At 37.0% G+C, this 16,672-nt stretch overlaps 1 protein-coding gene across 6 annotated transcripts in view; it reads right to left on the bottom strand.

Annotated features, from left to right (window-relative positions):
• The window catches only part of RABGAP1L (RAB GTPase activating protein 1 like), a 726,983-nt gene that overhangs the window by 378,637 nt on the left and 331,674 nt on the right, over window positions 1-16,672 (bottom strand). The gene's annotated exons all lie outside the window — the stretch shown is intronic.

The raw sequence follows: 16,672 nt of genomic DNA, 5'->3' as shown, positions 1-16,672 counted from the left end.
CAGAGCAGACAGAGAAAGACTTACATGCAGAATCTAAAAAAATTATATAAGTGAACTTATTAACAAAACAGAAGATGAAACACAAACATATAAAGCAAACTTATGGTTATGAAAGGGGGTTGCAGGAGTTGGAGGGAGAGAAAAATTACAAGTTTGGAATGAATATAAATACACGACTGTATACAAGATAGGCAAACAACAGGGACCCAATGTATAGCACAGGGAACTAGACTCAATATCTTGTAAAGATTTATAAAGGGAAAAAAATCTAAAAAGAATATATATATATGTATAACTGACTCACTTTGTTGTACTCTTGAAACTTACACAACATTAAAATAACTATATGTCAAAATAAATAAATAAATCAGAAGGGAGGAAAAAAACAAACGTTTACTTTTTTCACCACCTCTACTACCATAACAATAATGAATACCGGCATCTCCTGAGGGCTTGCTTGCTATGTGGCAGACGCTGTGCCAGACTGACTATTTACAATCAATCTAGGAGGAAGCTACTTATTTTACTCTCACCTCTTCCCACAAAGAAGCACCACTGCTAGCACAATCGAGAGCAAGGATCCAAATCCAAGTCTGTTTCACTTTAAATCACAATGTTAAAACTCAATTTTCAAAAGTGATTTAATGAACATCTACTGGCTTTTTCACTTAACTGCTTTATCTTAATCCAACAGAGGCAGTTTAAGAAAAAAATAATCAGACAAATCAGCTCAACAGACCTTTTCCTCAGTTTTTGTGAAACAATTTTAGTGACTCTAAATACTCCACCTCACCTTTACCAAAAGAGGCATCTTTAAAAGAATCAACTATAGAAAAGGACTCAGAGCAAAGTTCTTATTCCCCGTGTTATGGATGGCACATTATAGGAAACCAGAGATCTCATGAATTCAGATAACTGAGTAACATCCAAATTATACCACCAGCAAATATCTAAACTTTGTTTATTTGCTTATTCTAGAATTCCTACTTTATTTAGCGAGTCTTGAGAGCTTAGTGTAGAGAGTGTGTGTGTGTGCGTGTATGTGAGTGGGTGCATGAACATCTGAGCCCCACCTTACTATATTTATATTTAGTACATTTGCTATATGCATTACTGTCAACCTATATAGTAACTATTCTGAGATTAAACAAGTGTAAATAGACTGTCTTACACGTCCCCTTCCCACTGGGTTATACAGCACACTCCTCCCTCAGTTTGGAGGTCATGGAATGAAAGAAGCAGAATTTTTTCTGGCTTCTTATTTCACTAGAATTGGCACCAGATCCATCCTTAGAGCAGTTCAAAGGCTTTTTTCGTAACACTCAGGAGGGTCAGTGGAAGATCCAATCTCATAGTAAACAAAATGTTTTCAGGACAGGTCTAAAAAAGCCTTGTTTTCTTTATATGTACACTTAGATCTATTCTAAGTTTTTTTTTCTCTTTACAACAGCAACTCTTTTCTACTTGGAAGTTGTATTTTTTTTTTTAATGCTAAAGTAAATACTGCACAGAATGAAGCAGCCTGTGTGATTGAGACAAAGGCAGAACATCTTGTTGTTTAGTTGCTCATTCCTGTCCAACTCTCTGCAACCCCATGGACAGTAGACCACTAGGCTCCTCTGTCCATAGCATTTCCTCGGCAAGAATACTGCAGCGGGTTGCCATTTCCTTCTCCAAGGAATCTTCCCGACCCAGGGATTGAACATAAAGCCAACTGGCAATGTTTGTTAAAAACTGCCATGCACCAAGCAATGTGTTAAACATTTTACAGGTATTATTTCACCCAATTCTCAAGAAATCTAATTGGAAAAAATTAGGTAACTTCCACAAAATTATACATGAAGCACAAGAAGAACAAGAATTAAAACCCAGGCTTATCTAATGGTAAGCTACCTCAGCCTGACCACCAACTAAGCCAAACTAGGTTTGATTTTTCCACGAAAAAATCATAATAATAATAACTAATATACCCACTCCAGTATTCTTGCCTGGAAAATCCCATGGATGGAAGAGCCTGGTAGGCTACAGTCTGTGGGGCTGCAAAGATTCGGACACGACTGAGCGACTTCACCTTACCTTACCTTAACATGTATTTACTATGTGTCAGCGTTATTCTTGAAAATGATACTCTAACTAAAAGCAGTTATTAATCTGATTTATAAATGAGGAAACCAAAGGATTAAAAAGTCAAATAACTTACCCAAGGTCACAGAAGGCTAAAAATTAATTTAAACCAAAGCATTCTACTGTCAGAGTCCAGACTCTCAACCACTACACTAAAGCAATATATTTTTCTGTGGCAATTTCAGCCTGCTAAAAATTTAGCAGACAAATTCACTGTGGTCTATTATTGGTATCACATTTTAAATGAGCTTGTAACATGTACAAATGTGTACACATACATACACATGCACTATTAATAACTATTTCTAGATTATTTGATATTTCAAAAAACTATCTGTAAATTACGTGCAAAATTTTCATATTTCAAAGGCAAAATCCTCTTACTTTTTTCTGTAAATTTGACCATTTTCCTCCCAGGGAGTTCAAAGTAGTTCTTCGATAAATAACATAATTTTATAACGCAGAGTGAAATATCATTACACCCACTTTGTGGGTAAAAAAAAACTAAGTCACAGAAAAATTAAATGTCAGGCTGCAATTCAAAGAGTAAACGGCAGCACTGGGAATAGCATACAGAAGCCCTAGATTAGTGGTATGTCTGTAAGGGTTATACTTCGATAAATAATTTTATAATGCAGTGTGAAATATCATTACACCCACTTTGTGGGTAAAAATAACTAACCCATAGAAAATTCAATGGTGAGTCTGTGAGGTCATCCTTCAGTAGACATTTGTGGGTCATATACTATAGAGGACACCTGGCAGACAACGTAAGGTTTGGGAAAATATAAGAAAAATCATTCTTAGCTAATAATCTTACAGAAAAAGACAGATGTATGAAGAACCATAAGGGAAGAATAAGGCAACTACTAGTAAAAAAAAAAAAAAAAACCTCTATGATATGTACAAAGAAACCAAAACAGGAAAAAATTACTCTCAGGTTGAAAGACAGGGTAAAGTTTCAAAGTGACTTAGCATTTGAACTGAACTTTCCCTGGTAGCTCAGACAGTAAAGCGTCTGCCTTCAATTCAGGAGACCTGGGTTCAATCCCTGGGTCAGGAAGATCCCCTGGAGAAGGAAATGGCAACCCACTCCAGTATTCTTTCCTGGAGAATTCAATGGACAGAGGAGCCTGGTAGGCTACAGTCCATGGGGTCACAAAGAGTCGGACATGACTGAGCGACTTCACTTCCCTTCACTTTAAGAACAGTTAAAATATTCACACATAAAGGTAGAGAAAACTGCATTCCAGATAGAAATATTATATCATCATAAACAAAGAAATGATTTTCCCAAAGAACAGCTCAGAGGAAGCTGCACCATGGGACCTACAGAGAGGAAAACAATAAGATCTGAGAGAGGGAAAGAAAGCTTGACGCAGATTGTGCTGTTGTTTAGTCACTAAGTCCTGACCGATTTGTGACCCCTATGGACTGTAGCCCGTGAAGCTCCTTTGTCGATGGGATTTCCCAGGCAAGAAACCTGGAGTGGGTTGCCATTTCCTTCTCCAGGGGATCTTCCTGACCCAGGGATCGAACCCTCGCTTCCTGCATTGGAAGGTGTATTCCTTACCACTGAGTCACCAGGAAAGCCCTGATGCAGACTAAAGAGGGCATTTTCAAGCAGGTTAAGGAACTGAGCTTTCTTCTAAACTAAGAAGAACAAGGAAATGACAACAGATTGCGAGCTTCAAGGAGACTGCTCTGGCAAAAGTTTTAGAAGATTAACTAGGGATGAGAGTAACTAACTGGCTGCATACTTGTTGAATGATATTGTGCCTGGGGTATATGAAGTCACTGGATATTCACTGAAGGTATCTCTTAAAATGTAATTTTATTGGAAGATCTGGAGTGGTGGAAACAAGAACAACTTTTTGTGTCCCTTAAAAGCTCTTTACACATGCATTAGAATCATACTTTGTACCGTGATCATAAATAATATAGAAAGACATGTAGAACTCACATGGTGGCAGATCATTAGGGTTGTGCTTTAAGGCAACACCACCCACCTCCTCTCTACTCAATAACTAGGCTCCCTTCTCCTTCACTGGCTGTTGAAAGTTCTAAGTCAAAAATATTTGGCAAACACTGTACAAGGTTTTAATCATTTAAGTAGGAAGGTCTAAAACATGGCAGTTATGGGCAAAACTGCAAGGAGGAAATGGGTGGGATAGTTATTAGGGGTAAGATAATGGCTGTCATCCCTTCTTTATCCTTCTGCCCAGATTTGGTTTAGGTGTCCATCCTACAAACTTCCACAGAACACTGCACACTGTCGGCTCAGCATTTATTATACCAAATTGACAGTTTTCCTGTTTGTGTACCCTTCACCTCAATTCATACCAAATCAGGGACTACCCTGGGTACAGATGTATTCATAATGCTTTGTACAACTTCTGGCATCTAGTAAGTATTCAGTAAATGTCTGCTGACTAAATAATAATAGAAGCAACAGATGAAATCACATCATAATTATTCATATAGTGCTTTCACAGAGGGAAGGAACTCACCTATCCATTTGACTTGAGAATCCTGTCCCTTCACAAAGATTTAATCAGGCCAGAAATGAGAATGTTTTCTCAGCCAAGGTGAGGTGTGCTGTGGTAGCCTGGGAGACACCTTCAACCACCCTTCCTACTGTTTCAAAACAAATTTGAAAAGTGTTTGACAGTAACCACTTGATTGTCCTGATATTTCTAACCAACTCCCTAACCAATGCTTAGTTAGGGCAGCCACATGTACTGATGTTGTGAACAGAGTAGGAGCTCATTCACGGAGGTTGGGAGAGTTATTCTGTGCATGTAATGTAGCGACAGCAAAGACAACCGCTGCTATATTATAGGGCTTGCTCTGGACTTAGTGAACCAAGGAGCTTTATTTGAAAGTGAATATAAATTTTACATTTACATACTTATAAGATATTAGTTTAGATGTCCTGGTTTTAAAGTAACATTTCTTAAGGGAGTAATGATATACCACCTGTAACTCTATTAATATCTGTATCTCCAAATAATATTATAATATTCAAAATCTAAGGGTCACAACAGAATCTTTTAATAAAGATTTATTTTCAACAGAATCTTTTAATAAAAATATTTTTAAAATACTTCAGAAAAATGCCTCAACAATAAGGGTCATAAATACTTAAAACATAGGAATGCTTTAATGACCTTGAATTAAATTTATAAATAAAGTTGGGGAAAATGTTTCTCTTCAAGTTAAATTTTATTATCACAGGTTTTGAGATTGAGAAGACTGCAAGAAATAACCCTCCCTTCATTCCTTCCTTCCCTACATATTTCCCTTCCTGAATCTTCAGAAAAAAAAAAAAAAAACTTGCTGACAATGACGCATAGAAGAGAAGTAAGACAACTTTCATAGAGCTCAGCACATGGAAAAAGGGAGGAAGCAAAGACAAAAACCTGTTCTAGTGATGTGATTAATGCTGGTGGTAGAACAAATAGGCAAAGTTGCAAGCAACCTTCTAAAAATAAATAAAAACTACATATGAGTGTCCCATTCAGTCCTACTAGCCTTGTCAAGAAAGCTGTCAAGAAGAGAAGCTTACTAACTGGACGACTTAATGTGGACTTCTGAAACTACTTTTTCTTCAACATCAGGTATTTAAAGGGAAAACAGAAATATTTTCTTTGCATGTCACTGTACAAAGCCAGCATATAGTACTTTACAAAGGAAAAGAGGACACTTTGTATGCCATGGTATAATATTAAAATTCTATCAGAAATACTCAGTGATGTTGTCGTTCAGCCCCTCAGTTATGTCCAACTCTTTGCGACCCCATGGACTGCAGCACACCAGGCTTTCCTGTCCTTCGACATCTCCAGGAGCTTGCTCAAACTCATGTCCAATGAGTTGGTGATGCCATCCAACCATCTCATCCTCTGTCATCCCCTTCTCCTCCTGCTATCACTCTTGCCAAGCATCAGGGTCTTTCTGAGTGAGCTCTTCACATGAAGTGGTCAAAGTACTGGAGCTTCAGCTTCAGTATCCATCTCTCCAATGAATATTCAGGATTGATTTCCTCTATGATGGACTCATTAGATCTTGAAGTCAAAGGGGATCTCAAGAGTTTTTCTCCAATACCACAGAACAAAACCATCAATTCTTTGGCACTTAGCCTTCTTTATGGTCCAACTCTCACATCTATACATGACTACTGGAAAAACCGTAGCCTTGACTATACAAACCTTTGCTGCCAAAGTAATGTCTCGGCTTTTTAATGTGCTGTCTAGGTTGGTCATAGCTTTTCTTTGAAGAAGCAAGCATCTTTTAATTTCACAGCTGCAGTTACCATCTGCAGTGATTTTGGAGCCCCCCAAAATAAAGTCTTTCACTGTTTCCATTGTTTTCCCATCTATTTGCCACGAAGTGATGGGACCAGATGCCATGATCTTCGTTTTTTAATGTTGAGTTTTAAGCCAACTGTTTCACTCTCCTCTTTCACCTTCATCAAGAGGCTCTGTCATTCCTCTTCACTTTCTGCCATAAGGGTGGTATCATCTGCATATTTGAGGTTATTGATATTTCTCCCAGCTATCTTGATTCCAGCTTGTGCTTCATCCAGCTCGGCATTTCACATGATGTACTCTGCATATAAGTTAAATAAGCAGGATGACATTATACAGCCTTGACATACTCCTTTCCCGATTTGGAACCAGTCTGTTGTTCCATGTCCAGTTCTAACTGTTGCTTCTTGACCTGCATACAGGCTTCTCAGGAGGCAGGTAAGGTGGCCTGGTATTCAAATCTCTTTAAGAATTTTCCACTGTTAGTTATTATCCACAGAGTCAAAGGCTTTAGCGTAGTTAATGAGCAGATGTTTTTCTCAAACTCTCTCGCTTTTTCTTTTCTTTTTAAATTTTTTTTATTTTTAAAAATTTTATTTTTACTTTATTTTACTTTACAATACTGTATTGGTTTTGCCACACATTGACATGAATCCACCACAGGTGTACATGTGTTCCCAAACATGAACCCCCCTTCCACCTCCCTCCCCATAACATCTCTCTGGGTCATCCCCATGCACCAGCCCCAAGCATCCTGTATCCTGTATTGGACATAGACTGGCGATTCATTTCTTACATGATAGTATACATGTTTCAATGCCATTCTCCCAAATCATCCCACCCTCTCCCTCTCCCTCAGAGTCCAAAAGTCTGCTCTACACATCTGTGTCTCTTTCACTGTCTTGCATACAGGGTCATCATTGCCATCTTTCTAAATTCCATATATATGTGTTAGTATACTGTATTGGTGTTTTTTCTTTCTGGCTTACTTCACTCTGTATAATCGGCTCCAGTTTCATCCATCTCATCAGAACTGATTCAAATGTATTCTTTTTAATGGCTGAGTAATACTCCATTGTGTATATGTACCACAGCTTTCTTATCCATTCATCTGCTGATGGACATCTAGGTTGTTTCCATGTCCTGGCTATTATAAACAGTGCTGCGATGAACACTGGGGTACACGTGTCTCTTTCAATTCTGGTTTCCTCGGTGTGTATGCCCAGCAGTGGGATTGCTGGGTCATAAGGTAGTTCTCTTTGCAATTTTTTAAGGAATCTCCACACTGTTCTCCATAGTGGCTATACTAGTTTGCATTCCCACCAACAGTGTAGGAGAGTTCCCTTTTCTCACACCCTCTCCAGCATTTACTGCTTGCAGACTTTTGGATCGCAGATATTCTGACTGGTGTGAAGCGGTACCTCAATGTGGTTTTGATTTGCATTTCTCTAATAATGAGTGATGTTGAGCATCTTTTCATGTGTTTGTTAGCCATCCGTATGTCTTCTTTGGAGAAATGCCTATTTAGTTCTTTGGCCCATTTTTTGATTGGATCGTTTATTTTTCTGGAATTGAGCCGCATAAGTTGCTTGTATATTTTTGAGATTAGTTGTTTGTCAGTTGCTTCATTTGCTATTGATCCATCTAAGGTTAACAATTTGATCTCTGGTTCCTCTGCCTCTTCTAAACCCAGCTTAAACATTTTGAAGTTCTCAGTTCACATATTGTTAGAGCCTGGCTTGGAGGATTTGGGGCATTACTTTGCTAGTGTGTGAGATGAGTGCAATTGTGTGGTAGTTTGAACATTCTTTGGCATTGCTCTTCTTTGGGACTACAATGAAAACTAAACTTTTCCAGTCCTGTGGCCACTGCTGAGCTTTCCAAATTGCTGGCATGTTGAGTGCAGCACTTTAACAGCCATCATCTTTTAGGATTTGAAATAGCTCAGCTGGAATTCCATCACCTCCACCAGCTTTGTTCATAGTGATGCTTCCTAAGGCCCACCTGACTTCAAACTCCAGGATGTCTGGCTCTAGGTGAGTGATCACACCATTATGGTTATCTGGGTTGTGGTTATCTGGATCACACCATGATGGTGTGATCACTCAACAATAGGAAAAGTTTAATATATACAATAAAACCCTTACCAAAAAATATTATACAAACTCTTTAAACATTATATTATGGAAAATATTTAATGTTTAATGGCATGAAAAATATATATATAATGATTTGTTAAGTGAAATTAAAGGAGCAGATTATAAACAGAGCAGAGCATACACAAAACATACGTGATTAGTTAGAACGGTGGCCCTACTTTCCCCATGAAGAATTGAGCTTTTTCCTGAAATTTAGGAAAATTAAAGAGATTTCCTATTTCTCATGTGAAACCTGTGGCTCTCCATCTCTGGTTTTGACTGTTTTTGCTCTGAACAACCAACACTTTATCAGCAGGAGAATAAAAACTTTCCATTTCATCTACCCACAGCTCTGTCTAAAAATGTGGAAATAAATGTGATACATATATGCTTTCTGATATCTGGATTTTCATTATCCAAATGAATTTCATTAGTCATCTCCTCATAGAAATACAGCTGCAAACTTTTTTCTCTTTTATTTTCCTCATTTTTAATTGCCAGTGTTCTATAAATGGAAATCTTTTATTAAAATAGAGGCCAGTTAACAAGAATATACAATGGAGTAAAGACAATCTCTTTAACAAGTGGTGCTGGGAAAACTGGTCAACCACTTGTAAAAGAATGAAACTAGATCACTTTCTAACACCGCACACAAAAATAAACTCAAAATCGATTAAAGATCTAAATGTAAGATCAGAAACTATAAAACTCCTAGAGGAGAACATAGGCAAAACACTCTCCGACATAAATCACAGCAGGATCCTCTATGATCCACCTCCCAGAATTCTGGAAATAAAAGCAAAAATAAACAAATGGGATCTAATTCAAATTAAAAGCTTCTGCACAACAAAGGAAAATATAAGCAAGCTGAAAAGACAGCCTTCTGAATGGGAGAAAATAATAGCAAATGAAGCAACTGACAAACAACTAATCTCAAAAATATACAAGCAACTTATGCAGCTCAACTCCAGAAAAATAAACGACCCAATCAAAAAATGGGCCAAAGAACTAAATAGACATTTCTCCAAAGAAGACTTACGGATGGCTAACAAACACATGAAAAGATGCTCAACATCACTCATTATTAGAGAAATGCAAATCAAAACCACAATGAGGTACCACTTCACACCAGTCAGAATGTCTGCGATCCAAAAATCTGCAAGCAGTAAATGCTGGAGAGGGTGTGGAGAAAAGGGAACCCTCCTACACTGTTGGTGGGAATGCAAACTAGTACAGCCACTATGGAGAACAGTGTGGAGATTCCTTAAAAAATTGAAAAGAGAACTACCTTATGACCCAGCAATCCCACTGCTGGGCATACACACCGAGGAAACCAGAATTGAAAGAGACACGTGTACCCCAGTGTTCATCGCAGCACTGTTTATAATAGCCAGGACATGGAAACAACCTAGATGTCCATCAGCAGATGAATGGATAAGAAAGCTGTGGTACATATACACAATGGAGTATTACTCAGCCGTAAAAAAGAATTCATTTGAATCAGTTCTGATGAGATGGATGAAACTGGAGCCGATTATACAGAGTGAAGTAAGCCAGAAAGAAAAACACCAATACAGTATACTAACACATATATATGGAATTTAGAAAGATGGCAATGATGACCCTGTATGCAAGACAGGAAAAAAGACACAGATGTGTATAACGGACTTTCGGACTCAGGGAGAGGGAGAGGGTGGGATGATTTGGGAGAATGGCATTCTAACATGTATACTATCATGTGAATTGAATCGCCAGTCTATGTCTGATGCAGGATACAGCATACTTGGTGCTGGTGCATGGGGATGACCCAGAGAGATGTTATGGGGAGGGAGGTGGGAGGGGGGTTCATGTTTGGGAACGCATGTAAGAATTAAAGATTTTAAAATTTTAAAAAAAAATAAATAAATAAATAATAAAATCTATGTCAAAAAAAAAAAATAGAGGCCAGTTAAAATGCTGTTTGCTTTCCTGCCCAATATCTAAGGTTAATGTCCAATGGCATATTAATAATGAAATATTAAAATTTCTTTGTAGGTATACAGATATACTTCGTAATACTCCAAAGATCTGCTGATAAATAGATAGTATATAAAATAGCAGAATCTGGCTTAGAAAATTCCATAAAGAAAGGAAAAATCTAAATATCCTTGGTGTAGAATCAGGAAGTTCAAGAGTTGCTAGTGCTATGTAGTACTTACTAAGCACCTCTGCTGAGGAATAGGGAGACAGCCATATAGAAATGACTGGATCCCCAAAATCTTTTACACATATTCTCAAATGGGAAAGAGGTGTGTTCCTTAGGAAGTAGGTTCTTAGAAGCAGTGTGTTCAGGGCTACAGGCTCCACTGACTCCCTAATTAGCCTTTTGTCCTCTGAGAGGAAGACATATGCCTTTACACCCACCCCAGGTTAAAGAAGGGTGACTGTTAGCACTGATATAGCTCCATGTTTCTCAAATCTTATTAAGCTACTTTGCACTTGGTTCAACCTCATAATATGAACTGTCATAGCAACTCATTCAGCTGCTTCCCACATAGAAGTTTAGTCTATTTTTAATTGAAACTTCATCTAAGTCACAGAAGAACTGACAAAATACAAAAGCTCAGCTGGAAACGCATTTCTGAAATTATCTTTATGGTTTGTTGAGGGAGAAAGGAAAGGCAACTCTATTTCAAAGAAATTAATAAATGAGATTGTGGACTTTTAGGTTAAAAAATTAACTTCAGAAGCAGAAAGATAGTATTTCAATATCTATTTATGTTCTACAATTTAAAAATCTCCCTGCCTTTATATCTATTCCTTCTTATATCAACAAAGAAAATTATTTTAAAGTGGAAAATAAACATGTAACATCTAAGCCTTTTTTGCCTATTAAGAGAAAAATGTGAATTATTTAAAAGATCTTAGTGTAAAACCATACCAGGCAATAATTCAGATACTCTACCTTCTGCTCAAAACAAATAACAACATTCTTTGCTAAATGTTAGCAAATTTCCATAAAGTGACTATAAAACATTTCTAACATAATACATACCTTTCCCCAAAAGATATCTATAGTTTTCCCCTCTTCTAGTCATTGACTTACTCTAGTATCTAAAAGCAATTATCAGTTTGAACTAAAAGTTACCATTTGTTAACCTTATGAATGCTTGTTTTGATGAAAACTAGTTTTTTGTTGAAAAGTAAAAAGGTTTACTTATTCCCATACTCAACCTATCATGGTCAGTCATCCTAGAGATATGTCACAGTTTCATAGAAGTCACATGTAAATTCTTCCTGTCTCTGTATCCCCACACCCTTCCCTCTTCTCTCCTTCTTTCTCAACCTTTGTGTATATATATACACAAACATACACAGACACACACTCCTATAGAGTTGCAGAAAGTTAAGATTATTTTTGCTTTGGAGTTTTTCATTCTCAAACTGCACCTTTAAAGAAAGTGATATAAACACTGAAATTTCCAGGTCATATATTAAATTTGCTCTGACACTGAAATTATCCATTTGAATAAATTCTCCAAGTGCAGACCTCATCAATAATTAAAATACTGATGAAAGGATATTAGCAAAGAAGAAGAAAATGTCATGATAAAAACCTGAGGTGAAATAAGGACAAGATTTTCTACAGAAAACACACATGCACATTATTTCAGCCTTTATAAATTCCATTAATACAAGGCTATCGTATTCATTTAACAATATTCATTAACTGCCTACCACGTGCAGACATCACAACAAATGAAGTATAAAATGACAAATTTTTCAAGAATCTTTTTGATGCTTAGAAAATTATACATATCCAATTTAATTTTAAAATACTCAATTTTTCTACCAAGTCCATGGCAAAATTGAAATGTTTTAATTCAATGAAAGCCAGAGAAGCAATTCTGAAAAATGAAATCAGATAGTCAGAGCACTTTTCATAATCACAATGAAAATATTTTCCTCTGAAATTAATCCTTAAACATTTAGGAAATGCATGTTTCTTAAAACGAAGTACATCCCCGTAACTAGGAAAACACAGCTTTCAAGAAAGACAAAGGTTGAAGAAATTGGGAAGTGGAGGGCTACAAAATTGTAACTAAGAACACCTAAGATGTTCCCACTGAACTAAACACCTCTGTTCTTCCAAAAGGATTCTGAACAGCTAACAGGCACCAAGTACAACTTCTACAGTCCTTTCATAATAGTCATTACTCAGACTAAAGACAAACTTTCTCTGGCAAATCATTCATTAACTGCCATGTTAATCACTCAGTCGTATCCAACTCTTAGCGTCCCTATGGACTGTAACCCCAGGCTCCTCTGTGCATGGACTTCTCCAGGTAAGAATATCAGAGTAGGTAGCCATTCTCCTTTCCAGGGGATCTTCCCAGCCCAGGGATCGAACCTGGGTCTACCTGAACTGCAGGCAGATTCTGAGCCACCAGGGAAGCCGAAAACCTACAATGCACAGAGCAACTAGTTCTCTTAGATCCTAACAATCTGGACTTGCAAAGTTCTGGGCCTCATGGACCATTCCAAAATCCTAAGATATGTAGAGGAGATTTTCTTTAAAAAAATGACTGGGTACAATCCTGAAAAACCTAGGAATTGTATATAAATGGGGCTCTCACAGAAATTTTGCTTGATTTTGTTTAGTCTTGACATATGTGCAACAGAGGAAAGACATGGTAAACATCACATCCTATGGAGATGAAACACAAATACTAATTTAGAAAATTCATTTTCTAAATAATTTAGAAAATTCGAGGTAAACTAGAATAGTGCTAACTACAACAGTCGTGGTCTTTAGAATGAATATCATTCATTCATGACAGGAAAGTGGCATTTTAAAGTTCCAAAGTCCCAAAGGTGAGAAAGCAAAATTTTAGCATAATTTCATATAATAATCATGAAAGCTTAAAGTCCAAGGATCATGACCCCATTTTTACACAAACACTTGGTCTACTGGAATACACAAAGGTAATGATCTACTAAAAGCAAGGGACATAACTAAGACATCTTAAAACCTTTGAAAGACACACACATGGACACACTTATCCAAAGAGACTAACAAAACTGAATACAATTAAATTATAAGGGAGAATGAATAAGCATTTCTTTGTGTGTGTTTATGCCTAGTTCTTTTTAACATCTGAAGAATAATAAATTTTTAAAATAAATTTAGTAAAATTTATTAATCTTAATAAAATCCAATTCTGGATCTAGAATCAAGCAATGTTTAAATCCAAGTGAAAATAAAAACTCTACAGACGAAAAACCAAATTCATGTATATTTTAAACTTCATCACGAAGAAAGCTAGTAAACCCTCTCCTTAGAACTGTCCAACTTTAACATCAAATACCTAATAAGAATGCCAGCATCCATGAGAATGGATGGACAGACAATGTTTGGTCTATTTCCACATTAGTCACAAATGTAAGCATACTGACTTACATCCTCCAGATTATATCGATGCATATACCTTTTTCTAACAATAATGCCTGCTCTTATCACTTTCTAATCAAAAGTTTCAAAAATAATTTTAATAGGTACTATAAACTATGGAGATAATTATTTTGGGTGTATTGATTATTTTTGGTTTTATGCTCATTAATTTCATTTTTTTACTTCATTTTTTTGAAACTCATAATCTAATATTTCCATTTTCTACCTATACATGGTGTGGTGATTTAGTCACTCCGTTGCGTGCGACTCTTGCAACTTCATGGGCGGTAGCCCACCAGGCTCCTCTGCCCATGGGATTCTCCAGGCAAGAATACTGGAGTGGGTTTCCATTTCCTTCACCAAGGGATTGTCCCAACCCAGGGATTGAATCCGGGTCTCCTGCACTCTAGGCAGATTCTTTACTAACTGAGTCACCAGGGAAGCCCACTTGTACCTATTAATGATTAATTATTTCCTTTTATCCCTAAATGAACCAATGAAATCATAAGTTTCTTTTAAAGTATTTAAGTAACCCATTCATTCTTTCTTATTTCTCACATCATTTGTAAAAACACAATCATGGCAAAAACCTCAGGAGATTTAACACACTAGCTCCTCTTTTTCCCCAAAAGGGTAGGGAAACAATTATAGTCTAATAAAGAATATGCCTAATGGAGAATGAGGATGGAACAATGGTTTACAAAAGTAGGTGCTTATAATAAATATGAAGCCAGAAAAAGAGGCATAATTTAGGGAACTTAGTTTAAAAACGAAAGCAAAAATTAGAGTCTCCAATTTTTTTATTCACACATATATAAGCATTTATATATTAATTATAAAGAACTACATTTACATAAATATAAAGAATCTGAGCTTATAAATGGGCTTCCTAGATGGTGCAGAGGTAAAGAATCCGCCTGCCAATTCAGGAGAAGTAGGAGATGCAGGTTCAATCCCTGGGTTGGGAAGACTCCCTGGAAAAGGAAATGGCAATCCACTACAATATTCCTGCCTGGGAAATCCAACGGACAGAGAGTATGGTGGGCCCCAGTCCATGGTGTCGCAAAAAAGTTGGACACGACTGAGCATGCTGCTAGCAAATAGGAAAGGGGGAAAAATTGTACCATGGATCAAAAAAAGGCAGGCAGGGCCATCCTGCACAATGCTCAAGGAATAACATTACTCTTTGACAGTGAACAGGGTCCTCAGAACTTTCCCAAAGATTCCTTAGGCCACCTTTATGAGCAGAGTTGGCAGATTTACCAAATTAAAAGATATTCAATTAAAGCTGAATTTCAAATAAATGGTAAATAATTTTTTAGCATATGTATGCAATGCAATACTGGAGACATACACATGCTAAAAAATTATGAGTTGTTATTTAAAATTCAATTTTAACCAAAAATTCTCTATTTTATCTGGAGACTGGTTTGGATGCTTAGTATTTGCCATTTACTGAATCTAGTTCCTTCTGAACAAATGAAAACAGTATCAAAACTTGAAAATCCAGGATCCTAACTCCAAAGAGACTAGTAGAGGATTACAGTTTAAAGGCCACAGCAGCCAAATATCTTGTTTCCTGTTTGCTAGTATAAAGAATGGAGACCTGTCACATCACCTGTGTGACCTTGGGCAAATCGCTTAACTTTTTTCCACAGCTAAAGTTTCTTTTATTACTTCAGTTCAGTCGCTGAGTCATATCTGACTCTTTGTGACTCCATGAACTGCAGCACGCCAGGCCTTCCTGTCCATCACCAACTGCCGGAGTCCACCCAAACCCATGTCCATTGTGTCGGTGAGAATGTGGAGAAAGGACAAAAGACTGTGGAGAAAGGAGAACCATTATATACTGTTGGTGGGATTGTAAATTGGTACAGCTACTATGGAAAACAGTATGGAGGTTTCTCAAAAAATAAAAAGACACAGAACTAGCAGAAGAGTCAGCAAGTCCACTTCTGTATATGCCTGAAGAAAATGAAATTGTTACCCTAAAAAGGTATCTGTACTCCTATGTTTACTGCAGTGTTACTGAAGCAATACTCACAATAACCAAGTGATGGAATCAACCTAAGTGTCCACTGATGGATGAATGGATAAAGAAGATTGATACAGACATAATCCACAATGGATTATTACAGCAATCCTGTCATTTGAGACAACATGAATGGATCTTGGGGCCATTATGCTAAGTAAAATCGGTCAGAACAAGAAAGACAAATACAGTATGATTTCACATATATGTGGAAACTAAGGAGTCAAACTCATAAAAGCAGAGTGGAATGGTGTTTGCCAGAGGTGGGGGAATGGGGAAAATGGAGATGTTGGTCAAAAGATACAAATTTCCATTTATTATAGAAAATAGATAAGTTATAGAGAATTAACGTACAGCAAAGTAGGGAGAACCACTAGACCATTCAGCTACGACCTAAATCAAATCCCTTATCATTATACAGTGGAAATGAGAAACAGATTTAAGGGACTAGATCTGATAGAGTGCCTGATTAATTATGGACAGAGGTTCATGACATCGTATAGGAGAGAGGGATCAAGACCATCCCCATGGAAAAGAAATGCAAAAAAGCAAAATGACTGTCTGGGGAGGCCTTACAAATAGCTGTGAAAAGAAGAGAGGCGAAAAGGAAAGATATAAGCATCTGAATGCAGAGTTTCAA

This window comes from Ovis canadensis, chromosome 12 (genome assembly GCF_042477335.2).
Source record: "Ovis canadensis isolate MfBH-ARS-UI-01 breed Bighorn chromosome 12, ARS-UI_OviCan_v2, whole genome shotgun sequence".
Taxonomy (NCBI): Eukaryota; Metazoa; Chordata; class Mammalia; order Artiodactyla; family Bovidae; genus Ovis; species Ovis canadensis.
The sequence above is the reverse complement of the archived record's forward strand: the minus strand, read 5'-3'. Positions and strand labels throughout refer to the sequence as shown.